We start from the raw sequence: 22,790 nt of genomic DNA on the forward strand, positions 1-22,790 counted from the left end.
AGTGCTTGGTCCTCTGCTCTTTGTGATTTTTATTAATGACTTAGAGGAGGGGGCTGAAGGGTGGATCAGTAAATTTGCTGATGACACCAAGATTGGTGGAGTAGTGGATGAGGTGGTGGGCTGTTGTAGGTTGCAAAGAGACATAGATAGGATGCAAAGCTGGGCTGAAAAATGGCAAATGGAGTTTAACCCTGATAAATGTGAGGTGATTCATTTTGGTAGGACTAATTTAAATGTGGATTACAGGGTCAAAGGTAGGGTTCTGAAGACTGTGGAGGAACAGAGAGATCTTGGGGTCCATATCCACAGATCTCTAAAGGTTGCCACTCAAGTGGATAGAGCTGTGAAGAAGGCCTATAGTGTGTTAGCTTTTATCAACAGGGGGTTGGAGTTTAAGAGCCGTGGGGTTAAGCTGCCACTGTACAGGACCTTGGTGAGACCACATTTGGAATATTGTGTGCAGTTCTGGTCACCTCACTATAGGAGGGATGTGGAAGCGCTGGAGGGTGTGCAGAGGAGATTTACCAGGATGCTGCCTGGTTTGGAGGGTAGGTCTTATGAGGAAAGGTTGAGGGAGCTGGGGCTGTTCTCTTGGAGCGGAGGAGGTTGAGGGGAGACTTAATAGAGGTTTATAAAATGATGAAGGGGATAGATAGAGTGAACGTTCAAAGACTATTTCCTCGGGTGGATGGAGCTATTACAAGGGGGCATAATGATAGGGTTCGTGGTGGGAGATATAGGAAGGATATCAGAGGTAGGTTCTTTACACAGGGAGTGGTTGGGGTGTGGAATGGACTGCCTGCAGTGATAGTGGAGTCAGACACTTTAGGAACATTTAAGCGGTTATTGGATAGGCACATGGAGCGCACCAGGATGATAGGGAGTGGGATAGCTTGATCTTGGTTTCAGATGAAGCTCGGCACAACATCGTGGGCCGAAGGGCCTGTTCTGTGCTGTACTGTTCTATGTTCTATGTCCACTCTATCTAGGCCTTCCAGTATTCTGTATTTCAAATTAAATTGGGGAGTAAAATTCTTCTAGGCTTCATGTTGGTTTTGCTGAAGGCACTTCTCTCTCAACCACACCACCCTGAAGCACAGGTTAAAACTGGGGCTTCAGTATTAGCATTGGAGCAGCCAACTGGGGATAGTCACTATTGTGATGGTGTGGAGCCAAGAAGGTTTAGAGAATGAAAGACCATTCCTGTGGTGAATTCACTCATTGTGAACTTTTGTTTATTTAATTCACAAATCATTAAATTCCATTTTCTCCATTCTACTGATTGGAGTAAATGTCATTCCACATTGCTATCCATGTAGCTATCCAGATGCCAGAACCCACAATCTAGTGGAGATGTTAATCATGTCTGTGGGAGTTAAATAAGCTCCTCCAGCCTTACTTTCTCTAATAATGTAACAGTGAATGTGTAAGTGATACATTGTGACTTTCACTAATGCTCACTTGAATATTGATCTTAATAACCTGTTTCCTTTTCTCCACAATAATGCTAGCAGTGTTTACTTTTTAACATTAAAGCAAAATACTGGAAATCTGAAGTAAAACCAGAAAAATCTGGAAATACTCAGCAGGGCTGACAACATGTGTGGAGAGAAGAACACAACGTTTCAGGCCTGTGTGCACACTGCCTCCAAATATACTGTCAGAACTGTTATTTCCAGCATTTTCTGTTTTCGTTTTACTTTTTAACATATCGTTTTTAAACAATCTCTCTTTTTCTGAAAGTCCTCCTAATGGAGTACAATTTCTTAGACGCTGCCCAACTACTCTGTGCAGCGTTGGCATTTCAAACCGGTCATGGTCAAGGGTTGAAGTCCGACTCAGTTCCTAATCTGGGTTGTGTCAAGTGGTGAGGCTCACGGCAGTGAGGAGACCAGGGCAATGGACAATCGAAGGGTTACACTTTTCGGTTATATGGGATATTGGCAAAGGCCAATATCTAGAACCCGTCTATCATGTAAAAAAAAGGAATCCACTGTGTGTCCGGGGGGGGGGGGGGGGGGGTGTCTTTGTCCTTTACATCCATCTGTGAAACGCTTTGGGCTGTTGTTTACAGTAAAGATGTTGTATTCAGGAGGCAGACTGTTGGAGCAGAATAAAGTGGGAATTGGCACTTTCTGGTAAAACGAGCTGGGAGCGCATTTAACCGCAAACGAGGAAGATGCTCTCGTTCGTAGGTTGAAAGCCCTTTTATTTTAATGATCATGGAAACATTTGGAGGAATGTAACAACAGGTCTTTTGAGATTCAACTCTTGGAAAAGCAAGGCGGATCGAATTGATCCGTAACAACCCATCGGGAAAAGAATATCAAACCAAATGATTGGTTTCAATAATCGTTGGCTGTGAAACAACGTGTGGAAAAAAAACTGAAATAAATCAATGTGGGATTGAAAAAGGACTTGATGGGATTTTTTTAAACTCGGAGATAAACCATTTGCAGGTCCATTGTCTAAATGCTGTTTCACTATTTTAGGAATGCTCATTTACCCGAGCTTGTTTCGGGATCAGGCATTGGGTGCAGAATCCAGCCCAGAATCCATTTCATTTTTTGCATGCGACCTTTCCTGTTTGGGTGTGAGTGTCAGAGGAATTCTGTGCTAATTAGTCTGTAGGGTGGGGACTGCAGCTTGGTGAGCCCTTGCTTAGCGCACTCAGATTTTCTTTGCTTAAACACCCTCTTGACAAACTCAACGTTGCACGCTGCTATTGAGAAGGTAAATGTTTAACGTAGGAACCAGTTTAAAAGTTTCTGATGTATTATCTGCAGCTGCAAGTTTTTTTCTGATGAGGTTTGTATTGGTGAGTCAAACTGTGCTTGTTCATGGAAAGTGGTAACGCTGATAGTGTTCGGGGCAAGTTAGCACGCATTTATAGGCTTGTGGGTTAACATTGACGGGAGCAACACAATGTGAAAACTAGTTTTGACTAACTTGCTTGAAAGTGACATTAACACATGTAACTTGTATGTTTACAGTCGAAATGCGCAGAAGTTAATAGTCAGTTCATACAGGAAACGGGAGAATTGACACTAAAATAACATGTTCTGCTTTTAGAAAGGATTGCCCTTTTGTAAAGGCACGGTGTGTCAACTTTATTTCCAATACTTCTCCAAATCTCACATCGGCTGTGCGTAAATTAGGATTATTAGCTGTGAAACTAACACCATTTGTAATTTTTTTGGAAAGTGAAACTGTTTCATTCTTCGGGTAAGCTGTAAGGCTATTTTAACCACGATTTTAACCATTCTTTATCTGTTTCAAAACAATTTTAAATTTGAAAAGATGCGTAATGTAGTAATATTGTAGGTACCTTCTTAAACTGAGGTCCTTTCTGTCTTTTCAGCTGGGTGTTAAATATCTCCTGGCTATATTTGAAAGCCATTAGGAAGTTCTCCAGATATTCTTTTTGACCAATACCACCAAAAAGAAGTTGGAACTTTTTAAATTTATTTTTTTGGGTTGTGCATTGTTGGTAACCCTAATTACCTTGAAAATGGTGGTGAACTGCTACAGTCCATCTAATCTGTTCTGTTAGGATGGGAGTTCCAGGCTTTTTGACCGAGTGACAAGTGAAGGAATGACAATATAACTTGTCCAGATGGTATGTGATGGTGTTCCCATGTGCCTGCTGCCCTTGCTCGTGTAGAGGTTGTAGGTTTAGAAGGTGCTGTTGAAGGAGGCTTGGCAAGTATGGCAGTACATCTTGAAGATGGCATATAGTGCTGCCACTGTGCAGGTGGTGGAAGAAGCGAATGTTGAAATTGGTAGGTAGGGTCTAATCACACAGACTACTTTGTCCTGGCTTGTGTTAGAGCTGCACTGATCCAGTTGAAGTGCTGAGTATTCTACTAGATCCTTAAATGGTGCCTTGTAGATGATTGGCTAGCTTTGAGATGTCAGGAAATGAGTTGCTTACTGCAGAATTCCCAACCACTGACCTGCTTTGGTAGCCACTGTATTTATGTGATCCAGCTTCTGGTCAATGGTAATGCCATTGAGTGGTAAGGGGAGATGGTTAGATTCATTTTTTTTGGAGATGGTTATTGTCAGCCACTTGTGTGATGTGAATGTTACTTAGCAGCTGAAAATTCCTGTCCAGGAACTGAGCTACTGCAATAATGGAATTATGCTGTATGCAGTTTTGGTCTCTTTACCAAGGAAGGACATGCTTGTCTTTGAAGGGATTGCAATGTGGAATGAGGGGATTGCCCCATGAGTGATTGAGCAGTTTAGGCTTGTAGTCTTTAAATTTGAGGTGATCTTGCTGAAGTATACAAATCTTTATGGAACCTGATGGTGGATGCTTCCCCTAGTTGGTGTCCCGAACTAGAGATCACGGTCTTTGAATAAGGTGTCAGCCATTTAGAACTGAGATGCTCACATTTGAGTAATCCTGGTGAGTAAACATGTTTTTATAGTGCTATGGTTATGTTTGGAAAGTATTACCTTGGTTTTACTGGAAGCATTGTAGTAATGTAAAGTTGGCTGTCCTCTGGACCTTATTTGACATTTTTTTTGAAAATTCAAACCTAGGTGAAAAGAATAAAATAAATCAAGAATTGTAACTTGCATCTTAAATTTGGGTTTTAAAATTCTGTAGATTGTGAAATCGTGTGCTTTGAATTCTGAAACTGTTGTGCACTGAAACTACTAGCAGGTTTCAGTCTGGCATTCCAGTCACTTGCATTGTTGATGGGATGACTAATGCCTTTGCAGTACACTGACTCAGAAGCTTAAGTGAAAATTAAACTTGCAACTGTTCTGAGTTATGCAAAACTAATTGAGCTTTAACCAAATTGCCAAATCCTTGTGTTAAGAGCCCCTTGATGTTAGATGCAAGGATACTCTAAAACCTGGAAGGATAACCTGGAATACCAATTCTTAAGTTTTTTTTTCCATTTGGTATAAAATGAGGACAGATAATGCAAACCAGTGAGGAAAAGGTTCAGTATTGTTGTAACTTCTCAAAAGCAAGTTTATTAACAGGTATAAAACACAACAAGGAAAGCCACAATACAAAACAAAGATGCACCTAACTATAACAGTGGCTACACACACAATATATTCTGGAATTAACTCCATTCCCCATCCAGCTATGTCCTGAACTCTTGAGAAATGTCCCTTGTCTCAAAATAATTATCCTATACAATAGGAGCTAAATCCAGCAAATAGTTACAACTCTCAATTATCTTTACATTTAGGAAACCTCTTTCAGTTCAATGTAGTTTTTCTGAGGTTTTCAAATCAGCTTTAAAATTCTGCTTTACGGCTGGGTGTTATTGTGATAACTGCTTCTCTCCTTTCTCCTTTCTGCACAGCTGCTGATATAACATTTTTCCATTTTGATCTCTTTGATTTAAACAAACCGCTTTGGAAGCCAGGTTTTTACACGTTCATGTGAACTTTATCCTCATGTCTCCATTTTGAACTCCCCTCTTCTGCAACTTTAACACCTAAAATTCTATTGATCCCCACTTTACGTAAGTAACTATCCATTTACCTTGCTTCTCAGCTAATTTGCATATCAAACCCCTTCAGATAGCTGCGCTGCACAATTCCTATTTCATCCCATTCTTCAAACTTTATTTAATCCAAACTTCTTTAATCTTTATATCCCATTCTTAAATATTTTTTAAGCTCTTGACACTAGTTTCAGAAAAAACAAGCCATCCAGATTTGGAACTTGGTTCAAAGGCTCGTAGGTTGCAAAATCTGTACATTTTTATTAGGATCAATTGAATTATATGAAAGGTATTAAGTTTAAATGTTAACCATTAAGGAATGTTTGATGGATTAAACCATTGACATTTATCTATGGTAGGATGTTATGGATTTAATGATTTCAGTTAACCTAATTTTCAAACTTTCGTAAGTGATACTGCCCATCCTATGCCAAACACTTCTAATTCATTGTTTTACGTGTATTGCAAAGTATGCACAAACATATTGAAGTAAGAAACACAAGATTTTTCAGTACTGAAATTAAGGTCTTGCCAAGGTGGAATATGTAAATACAAAACAATTTGTTGCCAAGAGCTCAACTATTTCTAATTTTGTGATGGCAATCCTTGACTGCAATCTAGAAGCTGTTGAATTAGGATCATGGCACGATTTGGTGATATTCTGCAGCAAAAGTGGAGATGTTTCATTGTTCAACTCTGACTCATATTACCTCAAGTGCAACAAGTATTCACAGAATACACACAGCAAAGTGACTGTTTCTGTGGGTTGGGCTGGTCTTGCTAGATTCTGTATCTGAAATCATAGAATATTTGTACATGCACATGCTGCTAGATGTAACATGCAAATAAAAAATAATTGGGGTCAGTAGGGTGGCAGCAATTGAATGTTGCTGCTTATCTCAAAGTAAATATTATAATTCTCTGTAATCTCTGCACAACAGCCATAATGATGAATTAGGAATGGAATAGATGATTATCACTTCCTTCCAATTTTCCAATCATTCTTGTACAGAAATATTTGAGCAGCTTGGTATATTCATGTTTAGGCATTATGCCATCATGCCTTTTATAAGTTGCACTGTTATCAAATGCACATTTTTGTAGCCCTGTCCAGTAAATGGCCACTTCCTTGCTAAGAAGATGCAAATTCTTATGTTCTCATGGTAACTGTGATGGAACATGTTTGAAATTTCAAGGAAATTTAATTAATGCAGGGGGCGAAAACATTGGACTCCAAAGCTGTGCAGGTTATGTGTATTGGCCATGCTAAATTGCCCCTTTGTGTCCTAAGATTTGTAGGTTAGGCAGATTAATGGGGTAAATGCATGGGGTTATGGGGATAGAGTGAGGGGTGGGCCTGGGCAAAATGTTCTGAGAGTTGGCACATACTCGATTGGCCGAATAGCATCATTCTGCACTGTCGGGATTTTCTGATTCTTAGCATTGCAGGTAGATGAACAAAGGCATGCACAATACTTGATGGAGTAGAAAAGCTTACTTTGTTCTATTTGAAGATAAAATTATGGCTATTGGAAAGGAGGCAAAGGTGCATATCAATAAAGCATTAGTTAAAGACTGGAGATAAGAAGTGCTTATACAAGATAAGATTAGGAAGGCAAAATCTGAATTACTTGAAGCAGTTGCATGCTGTGATGGGGAGACCATTGATTTCTATAAAAGGATAACCTGGGTGGACTAAATGGCCTGGAGGCTATCCTCCTGACTTGGGCACAAGCTGTTCAATTTTTCAAAAGATCTGCATGTCGTTTACCCTTTGGTAACGCCATCCGTAGGCAAAGGGCATTTTCTAATTTGTGTTGATGACCCTTTGCTTCCCTTGACCTACACTTCCTCTGTTTAATCAGACTGTTAGTAGTTTGAGACCAAATTTCTCAGCTGAACAATGTTGATTGTCTTGTCGTCGACTCGATCCCTTTTTCTGATCAGCTAAATCAAACCATAACTGATCTTGGGAGTCCTTTCAATCTAACCAAGTTACCAACCACATATATCACCAAATTGACTGCTTTCAGTACAGCTGCATTATCTGCCTCTGATCTCCATCCCCACTTAGCCCAAACTCTCATCTGTGGTTTAGTTGTCTAACGGTTTAAGTTTTTTAATGTCCTTTGTTTTTTGATCTTCCACTTTCTATAAATGTTAATGTCCAAAATACGGGCATTCATGTCCTGACCAAAACTATTTCATTTACCCATTGCTTTTGTTGATCCTGATTGATCTACTCTGGCTCACTTTAATTGCTCAACTCCCTCCCATGTTTGAATGTATAATTCTATTCTCCAAATCTCCCCAACCTACCCCTGTGATTTCCTCCAAGCTTGCATCTTCTCCCATACCTCAACTCTAACGTGCCTTGCCTTCTCTGGCCATATTGGACCTACAAATGGAAAAAAACCTCTGACGCCTTTGGCCTCTTTCACATTAAACAAATGCTTCCAATCTGGTTTTCTCTGGCAAGAAGGGAAGAGTAATCTAGGAGAAGTTTCTGTTTGTTTGCTCCTGTTGAAAGGCTGAACAATTTATTTCACTTTCCTAGCTGAGGATAGTAACATGGTGTGGGAGAAACTACTTTAACAAGTTAGAGTTGTACCAGTGTTAAATTGCACAACTTTCCAGATGTTGATGTTTGAGGCTTTAATGTAAAGCAGTATTTATTTCTGTAGAATACAATCTCATTCCTGAAGGAAAGGAAGAACAATTGATGAGTGAATAAATAGTTGAGGAAAGCCAGGAAATTTCTTTACTTCCTTTTTAAAATCTTACGGGTTATGCAAGCATTCCTATCTTTGACTATTTCTCTTGTATAATTTTTTTTCCTTTAATTTAATTCTTGTATTAAAATTCTTTTGTGTATTTATTTGTCAGTCCTTTCCAATTTTGATTGATGTATATGAGGTTCGATCTTGAACACACTGCAGCTAAGAACATTTCCAATGAATTTCTGAACATGTAATGCTTTGAGAGATGTTCTGGTGAAAGATGGCAATGGTTTATGTACGCTGATCTCCAGTGCCAGTCACGTGAGAGGGGGGGGAGCATATCGGGTGTAATTGTGCCAGTTTTTAAAATAAAGCAAAAAAAGACAAGCAGCACGTTAATTTACACAGCTTTAATTTTCTCTTCTTGCTGCCTGTAAACAGGTATTTTGATTTACTTCCCTCTCTTTAAGAAGTGGCGCATCTACCAATCCCTCAATTTTGGTGTGATCCAGTTTTTCTATTGATAATCCCACAGCAAACTCTCAATAGGATCCTGAAGGTTAGTTTATTTACACCATGAGAGGAAAGGTTACTACATAGTCCCTGTGCACTCATACAGTTAGAGTGGTATATAGAGAGATTTGCAGAGCAAAGACTTATTGTTGCACTGTGTTCAAAGTCCAGAATCAAAATTCAATGAAATATTCCTTCTCAAGTTGACAGGCTTCAAACTGATGCTGGATAATTCATTTTTCTTAACTGTTGACTTCCAGATGAGATGAATCAGTTTTGCAGGCAATACTTAGAGGTTCCAGTAGGAAGCCATCTAGATGGGTCTAGTAATTTGCCTGGGTCAAGCCCCTTTTCTGTGCTGCTGCTAGGTAGTTGGAAAAATATCACACTGACGCTACTTCATACCGCAAGGCAATATTGCAGGTTTCAACAGTTTGAGGTTCATGTCACATGACTTCCACCTCCTCCACTCTGGGTTTTGGCAAAGGATGTGTAACCCTTTGTCTAGGTCCCTGAGATTGTTAATATTTCAACCATTAAATCTTAAAGGGAGGTTCACACATTGGGATTTGGACTGCATAGCTTAAACTTTCCTTCCATGGCGAGAGAAAGCGAAGAGTGCAAATTACCTGATTTGAATAAAGCATTATACCTTATTTCTGTCAGGGATGTAAATTTATTGCATGACGTAATCGGAGTTCTTTGTAACTGGAGCAATGCAGAGCTCTGGCACTACTCATTTTTTAATCTTTATGCACAGTATATAGCATGGGGCATACACTTCAGGATAAATTGACCGTGTCCTTGGAACATTTTTGGGGGAGTATTGATGACAGAATGTTGGGAAAACCCTGCAGCAGTCACATGCATTGGGGGTGGAGCTTGGCCCTCAACATGGCGAACTGGCTGGTGAGCAGGCTCTGGGCCCAAACATTAATGCTCACTTGGGTGAATTGCAGAATACCGGCAAGAGGCTCAGTAAGGCACAATTTTGAAAATGCCACTTCAGTTGAGGCTTGGCTACAATTCTTAGAGAATTAGCTGCATGGTGTGTCAGGTATCCTGGATTTGGAAAACTGAGGGAGAAAATCTGTGTGATCGGTTTTCCTGAGAGTTGAAGGCAGACTCTCGGTTAAATTTTTTTGAAGGCTGATTGACAAGTTTAACCTCAATAGGAAGGCAGGGTGGATCAAGCTTGAAGGGGCATATAATATCCTATCCTCAAGGCCCAGGGATAACCAATGTCCACAGCCTATTATTAGAGGTTTCCATAGCTTCAGGGAGGGCGGGAGCATTTTGGAGGTTGCCAGGTTTGATGGGATTTAGTTTTATGATGGGAAGACTTGTTGTTCCAGGATTTCTCAGCGGCAGTGCAGCAAAAACGCAAAACCGTTGTGATCAGGAAGGGTTTGAAGGCTTTTGGAATTCAGCATGTTCTACGCTATCCAGCTGAGGGTCATCCTTGAAGAGTCGAATAAAATGTCCAACATTCGTGCTGAGGCTTCGGCTCTTTTAGAATCCATTAAAGGCAATGATTCGGAATTGCGATTGTAGCTCCTTGATAATCCTGAACTGTACTCCCTGTAATTTTCTTGTGTTGATCCTGAACTGTACTTTTTCATATTGGCGGAGACAATCCTGTGGACTGAGCCATGAAGTAAATTCCACCACCTAGCCTGTTTGGAGTCATATTCTGCAGTTTGACGTTAATCCTTGAACATATTCCCTGGAATTGAATCTCTTAATTGATCCTGTTGCCTAATTTATCACGTTGATAGGAGCGACCCTATGACTGAGTATGCTAGTGAATTTTCGCTCGAGTCCAAGAACATTTATTATCCTTATCCTCTGTCATTTCATCTCTTAATTGTTCTTGTTATGAGCATGGATAGGAGAAATCCAGTGAGATCCTGATATCCTGAGGTGAATTTCACTGACCATCCTGTTTAGGGTTATATTTTGCCGTTTTGTCAATCCTTGGTAATGTATTTTCTTTAATTCCATCTCCTAATTGATCCTGTTGCATGATTTGTCGTCACATTGATAGAGGCAGTCCTGTGAGTGAATTTTTGCTTGTTATCCTGGTAGACTGATGCGCCCAGGTGCATTCAGTTATCCTTAATGGAATGCATCCTACAACTTGCTGAAGAACTAGTACATTGTATGATATTAGGGCTGTGCGATTGGTTGTTTTCCTTTTTTTGTCTTATAACCCTGGTGTATATATAGTGGTGGATACTTTCACCACATACTCATTTTAATCATAACTGAAGTAAAGGATAACACCATTGCAGGGAGGTGGGCAAATTATTAATACCTTTAATATGAAGGTAGTGGGTAGGGCCAGAACTTATGGGCTTATGAATTTCAGTTGTTTTGGGGTTAGAATCTTTGCTTAGTTGCCTGTTATGGTACAGACAGACTATACAATCCTGGGAAGAAACATTGTATCAACGGTGCCTCCACTGTGGTTAGTGATGGGGGATGTTTTCTTTGTACATGTCCAAGTGTGCCATGAAAATCCATGGTAGTTTAACTGCCATTTTGCTTGCACTAATATCCTGTAATTTTTGTGGTTGAAGAAGCAATGGTCGTAGCTACTATAAAGATTTGCTCCTGGAATATGTAGGGGATTCATCACCCTATTAAAAGAAAGAAGATCTTGTCTTAAAGAGGAGAAAGTTGACATAGCTCTGTTGCAAGAATCTCATCTGGATGACGGGGAACACCTCAAACCGAGGGACTGGGTGGGGCAGGTGTTTTTTTTTGTTTGCTGCTTTCTTGACTAGCTGTTGAGGGATAGCAGTGTGAAAGACAAAGGGGATAGGTACGTAGTTGTCAAGCGACTGGCATATGGGGAGAATGTATCAATGTTTATGGTACCCCTAACTATTCCCCAGACTTTGTCACTAAGGTCTTTATGGACTTTGCTGAACTGGCCTCCGATTATTCATCTATTGGTGGTAACTTTAATTGCCATCTTAATGGAGTTTATCAACTAGCAAGTTATGAGAAACCACCTGACACAGCAAGCTAAGGCATTGGCCTTGGCTTGTGAACTGGTGGATTATTTGGATGTGTGGAGAAATTTGCATCCCAAGGATAAAGAGTTAACTTTTTTTCAGCCCTTCGTTTGTGTCACACCGGAATTGACAATTTTATGTCAAAGGCAGTTGGTTGTCTCTTGCACTACAGGAGGTATTGTGATTTCTGACTGCGCTGGTATTTTTAGAATTTTGTTTCAAAGAGGCTCATCTTGGTCCAGGTCCTGGAGATTTGATACATCTTTACTTTCCTAATTTGATGCATTTTATTCAGTTAATTCTCATTCTGACGTGAGCCTCTCTATTCTGTGTAAGACCTGCAAGGCCGCCTTTAGAGGTTTGGCCATCTCATTTTTGGATGGAAAGGTTGATGATCAAAATCATTCTCTGCTATTTTTGTTTGGGGAGGCAGTGGCATAGTAGTGCAACTGGACTAGTGATTTGAAGACCTAGGATAATGCTCTGGGGGCCCGGGTTTGTTTCCCACCGTGGCAGCTTGTGAAACTTGAATTCAATAAAAATCTGGAATTAAAGTCGAATGATGATCATGAAACCATTGTTGATTTGTTGTAAAATCCCATCTGGTTCACTGATATCCATGATGTGGAGATGCCGGCATTAATATCCTTCAGGGACTTGTCTGGTGTATGTGACTCCAGATCCACAACAATGTGGTTCACTCAAAAGGCCCTCGGGGATGGGCAATAAATGCTGGTCCAGCCAACGGTGCCCACATCCCATCAACAAATAAAAAATATACTGTCTCTGAACATTTCTTGTTTTTTTTTTGGGGGGGTTCAGATATTTCATCAACAATTGAATAAGCAGAGGAATCGTTTCTTTTGACAAACTTATCCATTTCTTCTCGGATTAGAGGATATAAAAGATTTTTCTGTGTCTGCTAGCTTGTTTTGTCTTGGTTTACTATCAATAAAAAAGCACAGGAATGCTGTTGCTTGGTTTCTATGGTGATTAGTAAAAAACACATCTCAATTTCCCTCCTTGGCCACCTGCGCTTAAAATGTTCACGTTTTGGAATCAAAAGACGGATACCTCCAAAGTATTTGATGATTTTCATGAGCATTGAGTTGGTGTTTTGGTTGGCTTAAATATTTAAACAATATTCAATAGATGAAACAGTTTGTTTTACATTACCTTTCAACAAAATTCCACGCATGGACAGTTCCTATGGCACACCAGCAGCACACTGGTTGAAGACCACTGCTCTATAAGGACCCAATGGTGGTGGTCCTTACAAATGGCTATAGAAACCCTACAGTACAGAAAGAGGCCATTCGGCCCATCGGGTCTGCACCGACCACAATCCCACCCAGGCCCTACCCCGATATCCCTACATATTTTACCCGCTAATCCACACATCCCAGGACACTAAGGGGCAATTTTTTTAGCGTGGCCAATCAACCTAACTCGCACATCTTTGGACTGTGGGAGGAAATCGGAGCACCCGGAGGAAACCCACGCAGACACGAGGAGAATGTGCAAACTCCACACAGACAGTGACCCAAGCCGGGAATCGAACCCAGGTCCCTGGAGCTGTGAAGCAGCAGTGCTAACCACTGTGCTACCGTGCCGCTATCATAGAAATCATAGAAACCCTACAGTGCAGAAGAGGCCATTTAGCCCGATTCCGACAGCATATCTTGCCCAAGGTCCCTTACCCCCCTTACCCTATCCCTGTAACCCCATACATTTACCATGGCTAATCCATCTAATCTACACCTCTTGGGACACGAAGGGGCACTTTTACATAGCCAATCCACCTAACCTGCACATCTTTGGACTGTGGGAGGAAATCGGAAGAAACCCACGCAGACATGGGGAGAATGTCTGTGTGAAGTTTGCACAGTCACCCAAGGCTGGAATTGAACCCGGGTCCCTGGAGCTGTGAGGCAGCAGTGCTAAACCCCTCCTCCCCACCCTTGGATGTATCCTTTTATTACTTGTATGGAGGCACTGGATACAATGAATAATCTAAATTTTCTTTTTTCGCTCTCTTCCTACTTGTATTTGTTTGAAAATGATCCTGCTGTACTATAACAATCTGAGAGTTTGTGGCATTTTTGTATAAAATGGAAAAATATTCAATAAAACATTTATTAAAAAAAAGTCTTGGCGAAGAGGTTTTATTCCTGTCTGATTTTAGTAAATTGTATTCAGATTTGTGAGGAAGAAATACCGTGGGTAAACAGAGCAATCTCCGAACTATCCAAACTCCCACAAGAAAATGTGTCAGTCAGTTGAGGATTGGGTTCAGTTGTGTTGCCCATCACAATTTTTTAAAGTGCAAGGTTGGTCACTTGGCTAGATATTCTAGAAGTTCGCTGTTGGATAGTATGGAAGTGAAAAGCGTTTCAAAGTTCTTGGAGAAAGCAACTGTTTTGCTTGCTAGCAAAACTCGTACTACCACAGGGGCTGTGATCTCATTTAATTCGCACAGCTTTAGTGTATAAAGAATCTCTGACTGGCCTGATTCTGAAACTGATACGAGGTCCTGTTGCACCTTGTGTGAATCTGAAAGGTATGCCAGCTGCATTTTTAATATGCCTTTGACATGTGTCACACTAGACAAGGATATTATCCAATTGGAAGATCATTTATTTGCATATACTCTTTCAAAATACTTCCGTTTTCGTCCGATGTTTATTTTTGCACAAAGCTTTAAATGGGGGAAATAAATGTTAAATAGCTGAGGTTTGTAGCCTTTTTGGATTGCTGTTTCTAGTGCTGACATATAGCAATTTATTAATTGCGAGGAGATGCTAGCTTTCCAAGCGTAAAATATACTGGTCAGACCTTTTTTAAATTTAAATTTCAGTAAAATAATTAATTGGTTTTATGTATATTTAGTAATCACAAGGATATTGGGAGTGTGCATTGTATGCAAATGTTTGTATTTGATCAACTTTTTCTGGTACTTTTTCTGAACTGCCTCAATACTTCAATAGTTTTTACTTTTCCTCTCCTTGACACACATTCCCTTTAATTTTGGGAAGGGCAGCATATTTTGGAGATAGGAATAGCTGGCATTCAGAAAATTGGCTGGAACACTCTCATCCTCACTCGTGTCTTATTTTTTACCCAGCATGAAAAATGGGCCATAGGTTAGCTCCAATCCTTTAGTTAATTCCATACCAGCCACTACGAATTATATACAGGGATGGCACAGTGGTTAGCACTGCTGCCTCAGCGCCAGGGACCTGGGTTTGATTCCCAGCTTGGGTCACTGTCTGTGCGGAGGCTGCACGTTCTCCCCGTGTCTGCGTGGGTTTCCTCCGGGTGCTCTGGTTTCTTCCCACAGTCCAAAGGCATGCTGCTTCGGTGCATTAGTCATGCTAAATTCTCCCTCAGTATATCCGAACAGGTGTCGGAGTGTGGCGACTATGGGATTTTCACAGTAACTTCATTGCAGTGTTAATGTAAGCCTACTTGTGACTAAATAACTACTTTATATGAATAGCCAGGGCTAGCTACCTTTTGTGTGTGTGAATACATCTCTTCATTCCCAATAATGAAGTTTCAGAATTAAGACCACAAGAGTGGTGTCTACCTTGTGTATAAAAGTAGAGAACAGGCACGTCTTCCCCATTCCATGCTGTACCGCGTTCATGTTTTCTATTTATTGGATGTTAGTAACACTGGCAAGGCTATATTTAATGCCCAACCCTGAGTGTGTGGTGACAGGCAATGTTAGGTGTTAAATTCCACAATGATCAAGCAATGATGAATAAATGATGCGACCTGGAGGAGAATTGAGGTGATAGTGTCCTTGTGAATTGCAACTCTTGTCCATTATTGCAGGGCAGGGGGGACTGTTGAATGAACTTGAGTTACTGAAATGTGTCCAGTAGGTCCTAAATGTTCAGCTCCCTTGTGTGATTGTAATGCAGGGGGGGCTTCTGGGGAGTTCAGTGGCAGGAACACCAATTCAGTGAATCATTCAATCTGTGTGGCATAGGGATTGTGTTGCTTTTGATTCTTCCGTTCAGGTGAATGACAAGTATTCCATTGCTCGAACCTTGAATGGTTTACTTTGTGAGGTCAGTCGGTGTATTTTTTGTTATAGATTATCCATTCTCTGCCATGAACCTGTGGCCAAGGCACTGATTATGACTGTTCCAATTAAACATCTGATGATCTTGCTTTCAGTCTTGGCTCAGAATCTATTTTTGATACCTCTGAACTGCCTTGGAATGACTGAAATGTTTGTTTTATTGAAGGAAGCTTAACCTGAGTGAGCTGCCTGGAGAGAGGGAATGGAGTTTTGGCAAAGGAACAATGTTCATGGCAGGAATTCATAATAGTTTTGATCTTCTAACATTTTAGTTGGAAGTGTCCAAAACCCTTGCGTGACTTGATAGCACCGAGTCAGGAGAGATTTTGGAGAAATAAAGTTGACATCAGCATCCATGTGGATGCAAAAGATATTTGAGTTCAAGGTTTGGGCAGAGAATCTATTGTCGGTGATGCATTGGTGAGATTCAGATAAGGTAGGATTAGAACCTTAACCTGGAGCTGGGCCATTGAGAAGGAATGTGTAATCAACTATATTTAGTGAAGTTGAGGAAGGCATGGATGTAATCTTGTCATGTAAATTCCAGCCATGACTTTGTCTCAATGCTGCAATTATGTATAGTATGGGCTGGAGGGATTCAAACAGGGAATGTAGAGTTAGATGGGCCCCGATTATAACATTTAATTAATGTTTAGAAATGGATAGGTAGTTGTACAGTTTGAAAGGAGGTGGGACAATGTCAGAGAAAAGGGAAACTTGGCTTTCCCTCCTTGCCCTCATGCTAAACAATGGGAAGAGTCAAGTTAGAAAGGAGGTATGCTTCCTGGAAGAAGTGAGTATGGTGAGATTGTGGAGAAAATGAGGGAAAATGACTGAGTGAATCAGGAGGAAATCTAAGTGGAGAACATGGTGGAGAGAAAGTAACAGCAAGGAGAAAGCGTGGTGGAAACAGCTGCACAAATAACCCCGACCCCCATCCGAGAAGCAAAGAAATTCTGGGCTTTTTGTACTCTGTGAAAGATATGGTGGGGAAGCAGATTGGTGGAAGTATTTAGTGAAGGATTGCCCTTCTGCTCCAGGATAAATCTGAAATAGGAGGACAGCTATAAGAATATGCACAATAATGCTTGACATGGTGAAGCCAAATCCTTTGAATAGTTTGCAGCCTGAAATTACACAAGATGGGAAATACGTTGGGAAAATGGCAGGGGTGGAGGATTTTTTTTTTGTTTGCACGAAATGGAGGGCAAAATTAAAGGCAGTTGAGAAATCAAGGTGTGTAGAGGACAATGAAGAGAAGGTTGCGTGTTTGAGAGTAAATGAATGATGAGAGTTGAAATATTTTTCTCATGGCTATACAATAAGCATTGTGCATACAGAACATATGTGGAAAAGGAGATGTAGAAGTGTTAAAAGGCCTTTTATATGTCAGGGGCTGGAGCGTAGAGAGGCTGAAAGGAAATTGGAGAATTGTCAAAAAATGTGAATCCATGATTCTACTTCACACGTGATTCCATCCTCCTGAACTGATCATGGTACAAGAGAAAACGAGAGATTGAGTTCGATGTGAAGAGTTTCAGCATCTTCACTAGCTACACAAAAACAACTTCCTTAATGTCACATTTTGATGACTCCCTAACTGATGAATTACTTTTGAAATGTCAAGGCATGACAAATAACTGCTTTCAACATGATAAAAAGACATATGCCAACCGTCTTGGTATTCTTGCAAAAATCCTCAGACAAGCCTTTCTTGCCACTAATCCTAGCCCGAATTCATCATTCATTCTTCTCATGAGGCTGCTTCATCTTGTAGATTGCTGAGTGTTGGATGGTATGAGCATGCAATCAATTTCCCTTTTTACCTTTGATCTTTCAGGAGTTACAAAATTTCACTCTGTTGCATGCTGACCAGCTCTGAGCCATTAAGTGGAATCATTTATACCCGTGCTTATGTCACAAACTTAACCTGCAATTGGGATTTACCATTTGAAGAGTGATGAGCAAACTCATCCTTTCCTGCTTTGTATTGTAGTCTTGAAGTCCTACTTCATAACTAAATTTAGCATCAACTTTATGAAGACAATGGTCTGGATTTTGTGGTTCACAATGAAATGGCAGAGTTCACCACTGACCTTTGAAGAAAGCGGCTGTGGCATGGATTTCCCCTTTGCAACGTTGCTTTCACTGTGGGCATCCAGCAACATTGTCAACCAGCAGCCAACCACATTGTGGAGGCAGTGGTGTAGTGCTAAACTAGTAATCCACACACTTGGGGGTAATACTGTAGGAACACGAGTTTGAATCTCTCCATAGCAGGTGGTAGAATCTGAATTCAATAAAAGAAATCTGGAACTAAAAGTCTAATGATCTCTCAACCATTGTTAACTGTCATTAAAATCTATCTGGTTCACTAATTTCCTTTTTAGGGAAGGAAATCTGCTATCCTTAACCTGGTCTGGCCTCCAGACATAGCAATGTAGTTGTTTGTTAAATGCCCTCTGAAATTCAGTTGTATCAAACTGCCAAAAGTCTCAAAGAAATGAAACCGGCTGGACCACTTGGACTTGGGCATTGGAAATGATAATGGCAAACTTGATCCAGTTGGCCCTGCAACTGCCTCCATACTAACATTGGGAGGCTTCTGCCAAAATTGGGAGAGCTGTCCCACAGACTAATAAAGCCAACAGCCTGAAGCTGTCATACTCATGGAATTATAGCTTTACAGAGAATGTCCCAGACACCATCATTACCACCCCTGAGAATGCCCTGTCCCACCAGCAGAGGTGGCACCACAGTGGTATACAGTCTGTAGGGAATTTCCCTGGGAGCCTTCAACACTGACCTTAGAAAGAAACTTAGAAAAAAAAACTTAGAAACATGGCAAGGAAACCTGCCGATTATTACATAACCACACCCAGCTGCTGAATCATGTTGAACACAAGAGGAAGCACTGCAAATAGCACATAATTGTTTTCTGGGTGGGGCACTTCAATGTCCATCACCAAGAGTGTTGGTAACACCACTACTGACCTAGATGGCTGGGTCCTAAATGACATAGCTGCTAAACTGGGTTTGTGATAGGGAACCAACAAGAGGAAAAAACATTCTTGATCTCATCCTCACCAACCTGTCAGCCACTGATGCACTTGTATGACAATATCGGTAGAAGTGTCCACTGCGCAGTTCTTCTGGAGACAAAATTCCATTTCATTTTGAGCATATCCCCCATTGTGTTGTGTGGCACCACCACCATGCTAAATGAGAGAGCTTTCAATAGTTCTAGCAACTCGCGATTGGGACATCAGCACTGTGGGTCATCAGCAGCAGAATTGTATTCAACCACAATTTGTAACCTCGGACCTGACATATCCCCTCCTCTACCATTACCACCAAGCTAGGGGATCAATCCTGGCTCAGTGAAGAGTCCAGGTGGGCATACCAGGAACAGCACCAGGCATACCTAAAAATTAGATGTCAAGCTACAATGCAGGACTGCATGTCAAACGGCATTAGCAGCAAATGATAAATGATCTTCAGCCAATTCAATTCACTCCACATGATGTCAAGACATGGCTGAACACACTGCATGTTGTCAAAGTTTGAGCCCTGCCAGCTATAGTACTTGTTACATTCCAAGCTATTTCAGTACAGCCACAACACTGGAATCTAACCAGCAATGTGGAAAATTGCCCAGGTATGTTTTGTACACAAAAAAAGCAGGACAAATACAACCTGATCAATTACTTCAGTCCGCTCTTGATCATCAGTTAAATGATGGAAGGGGTCATCAACTGTGCTACAAGGGACATTTGTTCAGGATTACCCTATTCTGTGATGCTGAATTTGGGTTCTGACAGGGCCCCTCAGTTCCTGACCTCATTGCAGCCCTGGTTCAAACATGGACAAAACAGCTGAAATCCAGAGGTGAGGTGAGAGTGATTCCTGTGACATCAGTGCCGCATTTATCCCAAGCATTGATGAGCCCTACAAGTCTGGAGTCAATGGGGATTGAGGGGCTCGTGGATGGAATTTTCCATGGTTTGGAGTCATACCTATACAGAGGAAGGTGGTTGAAGTTGTTGGAGGTCAATCATCTCAGTTTCAGGACATCACTGCAGGAGTTCCTCTAGGTAGTGTCCTAGGCCCAAACATCTTCAGGTACTTCATCAATAACCTTGCTTCCATCACAAGGTCAGAATGGGGATATTGGCTGGTGACTGCACATGTTCAATACCATTCGTGACTCCTCCAATACTGCAGCAGTTCATATTTAAATGCAGCTAGACCTCGATAATATCCAGGCTTGGGCAGACAGATGGAAAGTAACATTTGTGCCACACAGTGTCAGTCACTGAGAATCTAACCATCACCCCTTGACATTCAATGGATTACCATCATTGAATCCCCCACTATCAACATCCTAGGTGGTTACCATTGACCAGAAGCTCAACTGGATTAGCCATATAAATACTGTGGCGACAAGAGCAGGTCGGAGGCTCAGAATCCTGTGGCAAGTAATTCCCCTCGTGACTCCCAAAGCCTGTCCATAATCTGCAAGGTACAAGTCAAGAATGTGATGGAATACTCTCCCCTTGCTTGGGTGATTGCAGCTCCAACAACACTCGAAGCTTGACATCACCTAGGACAAACAAATTGATTGGCATCCTGTCCGCAAACCTCCACTTCCCCTGCCACTTGACGCACAGAGTAACAGTGTACAATCTACAAGATGCACTGCAGAAACTCACCAAGGCTCCATAGCCAGCATCTTAACAGACCCACAACCTCTATCATCTAGAAGAAGAGCAACAGATACGTGGGAGGAACACCACCTGGAAGTTCTCCTCCAAGCCACTCACTATCCTGGCTTGGAAATATATTCATGATGTGGAGATGCCGGCTTTGGACTGGGGTAAGCACAGTAAGAAGTCTCACAACACCAGGTTAAAGTCCAACAGGTTTATTTGGTAGCAAATACCATAAGCTTTCGGAGCGATGCCCCTTCGTCAGATGGAGTAGTTATCTGTTCTCCAACAGTACACAGACACAGAAATCAAGTTACAGAATTCTAATTAGAATGCAAATCTCTACAGCCAGCCAGGTCTTAAAAGGTACAGATAATGTGGGTGGAGGGAACATTAAACACAGGTTAAAGATGTGTATTGTCTCCAGACAGAACAGCTAGTGATATTATGCAAGATCAGGGGGAAAGCTGTGGCGAGCTGTGGGGGTTACTGATAATGTGACATAAATCCAACATCCCGGTTTAGGCCATCCTCATGTGTGCGGAACTTGGCTATCAGTTTCTGCTCAGTGACTCTGCGCTGTCGTGTGTTGTGAAGGCCGCCTTGGAGAACGCTTACCTGAAGATCCAAGGCTGAATGCCTGAGACTGCTGAACTCAGTGCACGGGCATTCAGACCGTGAATTCAGCAGTCATGGGCATTCAGCCTTGGATCTTCAGGTAAGCGTTCTCCAAGGCGGCCTTCACAACACACGACAGCGCAGAGTCGCTGAGCAGAAACTGATAGCCAAGTTCCGCACACATGAGGATGGCCTAAACCGGGATGTTGGATTTATGTCACATTATCAGTAACCCCCACAGCTCGCCACAGCTTTCCCCCTGATCTTGCATAATATCACTAGCTGTTCTGTCTGGAGACAATACACATCTCTTTAACCTGTGTTTAATGTTCCCTCCACCCACATTATCTGTACCTTTTAAGACCTGGCTGGCTGTAGAGATTTGCATTCTAATTAGTATTCTGTAACTTGATTTCTGTGTCTGTGTACTGTTGGAGAACAGATAACTGCTCCATCTGACGAAGGGGCATCGCTCCGAAAGCATATGGTATTTGCTACCAAATAAACCTGTTGGACTTTAACCTGGTGTTGTGAGACTTCTTACTTGGAAATATATTGCCATTCCTTCACTATTGGTCAAAATGCTGGAACTCCCTCCCTAACAGCATTGGGTGTGCCTACATGTACAATTCAGGAAGGCAGCTCACCACCATCACCTCAAGAACAATGAGGAACGGGCAATAAATGCTGGCCTAACCAAAGAAGCACATCCCTTGAATGAATCAAGAAAATAATTTTCATAAGACACTTTTAAACTGCCCAATAAAGCTTGGGTCATATTCAAGCGATTTAGAGTAGATGAATTTTATTATAAACTTTAAAACGTAATTGATCACAATGGAGAAATTAGGTCAGGTCCTGAGAGGTTATTCAGCAGCAATTATGAACTTAATACCCTACTCTTAAAAAATCCAGTCACACAGTCAACAAGATGCAACTATTTTTCCAAGGAATTTTACATTGATTCAAACTTTCATTTTTGCTCTAGTCTCGATCTGCGACTTTTAAAAGATCGACACCTATGAGGACTTCTGCACAGTGCACCCTGTGGAGGAACTGGGAATCACTGACTGCAATGGGGGTGACAGTTTTGCCATCGTTACTATATCAATATCTGGCTTGTTTTGAGTACAAATAATTGTGGCTATTTTTTTAAATAACCATGAAGTGTGGAGTATTAAATCCTGATTTGATTAATCCTGTTCAACCTTATGACTGCTAAATGATTTGATTTTTCTCTAGGCTAATTTGATTATTGAGGTTAATTAACCTTAATTTGGATAACTGAGTCTTTGCCATAAATAGCCTTTTGGTTTAGACTTAGTTTATTAAAAGCTTTGAAGCATTTTTTTCATCTTAGCATCTCTGACCATTAAAAATATTTTGGTATTGCGCACAAACAGTTGCTTACAATTTTCCTTAAAATCAAATTTTAAAAAATTGCTTGGAATGAGACTTTTGTTTTAACTTCAAAACATGATGGCTCAATTGCTGTCAATGTTTTTTCTTTGGGACATGATAGCTGATCTTTGTGTTATTGGGTAGGGGAGGATGAAATTGGATTGGGTCCTACTTCAGATTGTTGGCTAATGGCCCCTAATCACAAAATTAAAGGTGAATGAAAATCAATGAGA

General features: G+C 41.1%; 1 protein-coding gene across 10 annotated transcripts in view; it reads left to right on the forward strand.

Moving 5' to 3' along the window:
- Positions 1-22,790, forward strand: part of sytl2a (synaptotagmin-like 2a) — a 149,331-nt gene that overhangs the window by 12,140 nt on the left and 114,401 nt on the right. For 2 of the 10 annotated variants that reach the window (XM_078221840.1, XM_078221839.1), the window contains exon 1: positions 2,623-2,733. The exons of 1 other annotated variant lie outside the window; for it this stretch is intronic. The gene's annotated coding sequence lies outside the window, so the exon portion shown is untranslated. Of the gene's footprint in view, positions 1-2,581; positions 2,819-22,790 lie in introns of those variants that run through there. 7 more of the 10 variants (XM_078221831.1, XM_078221836.1, XM_078221828.1 and 4 more) reach the window with 5 other exon arrangements.

This window comes from Mustelus asterias, chromosome 10 (assembly GCF_964213995.1).
Source record: "Mustelus asterias chromosome 10, sMusAst1.hap1.1, whole genome shotgun sequence".
Lineage (NCBI taxonomy): Eukaryota > Metazoa > Chordata > Chondrichthyes > Carcharhiniformes > Triakidae > Mustelus > Mustelus asterias.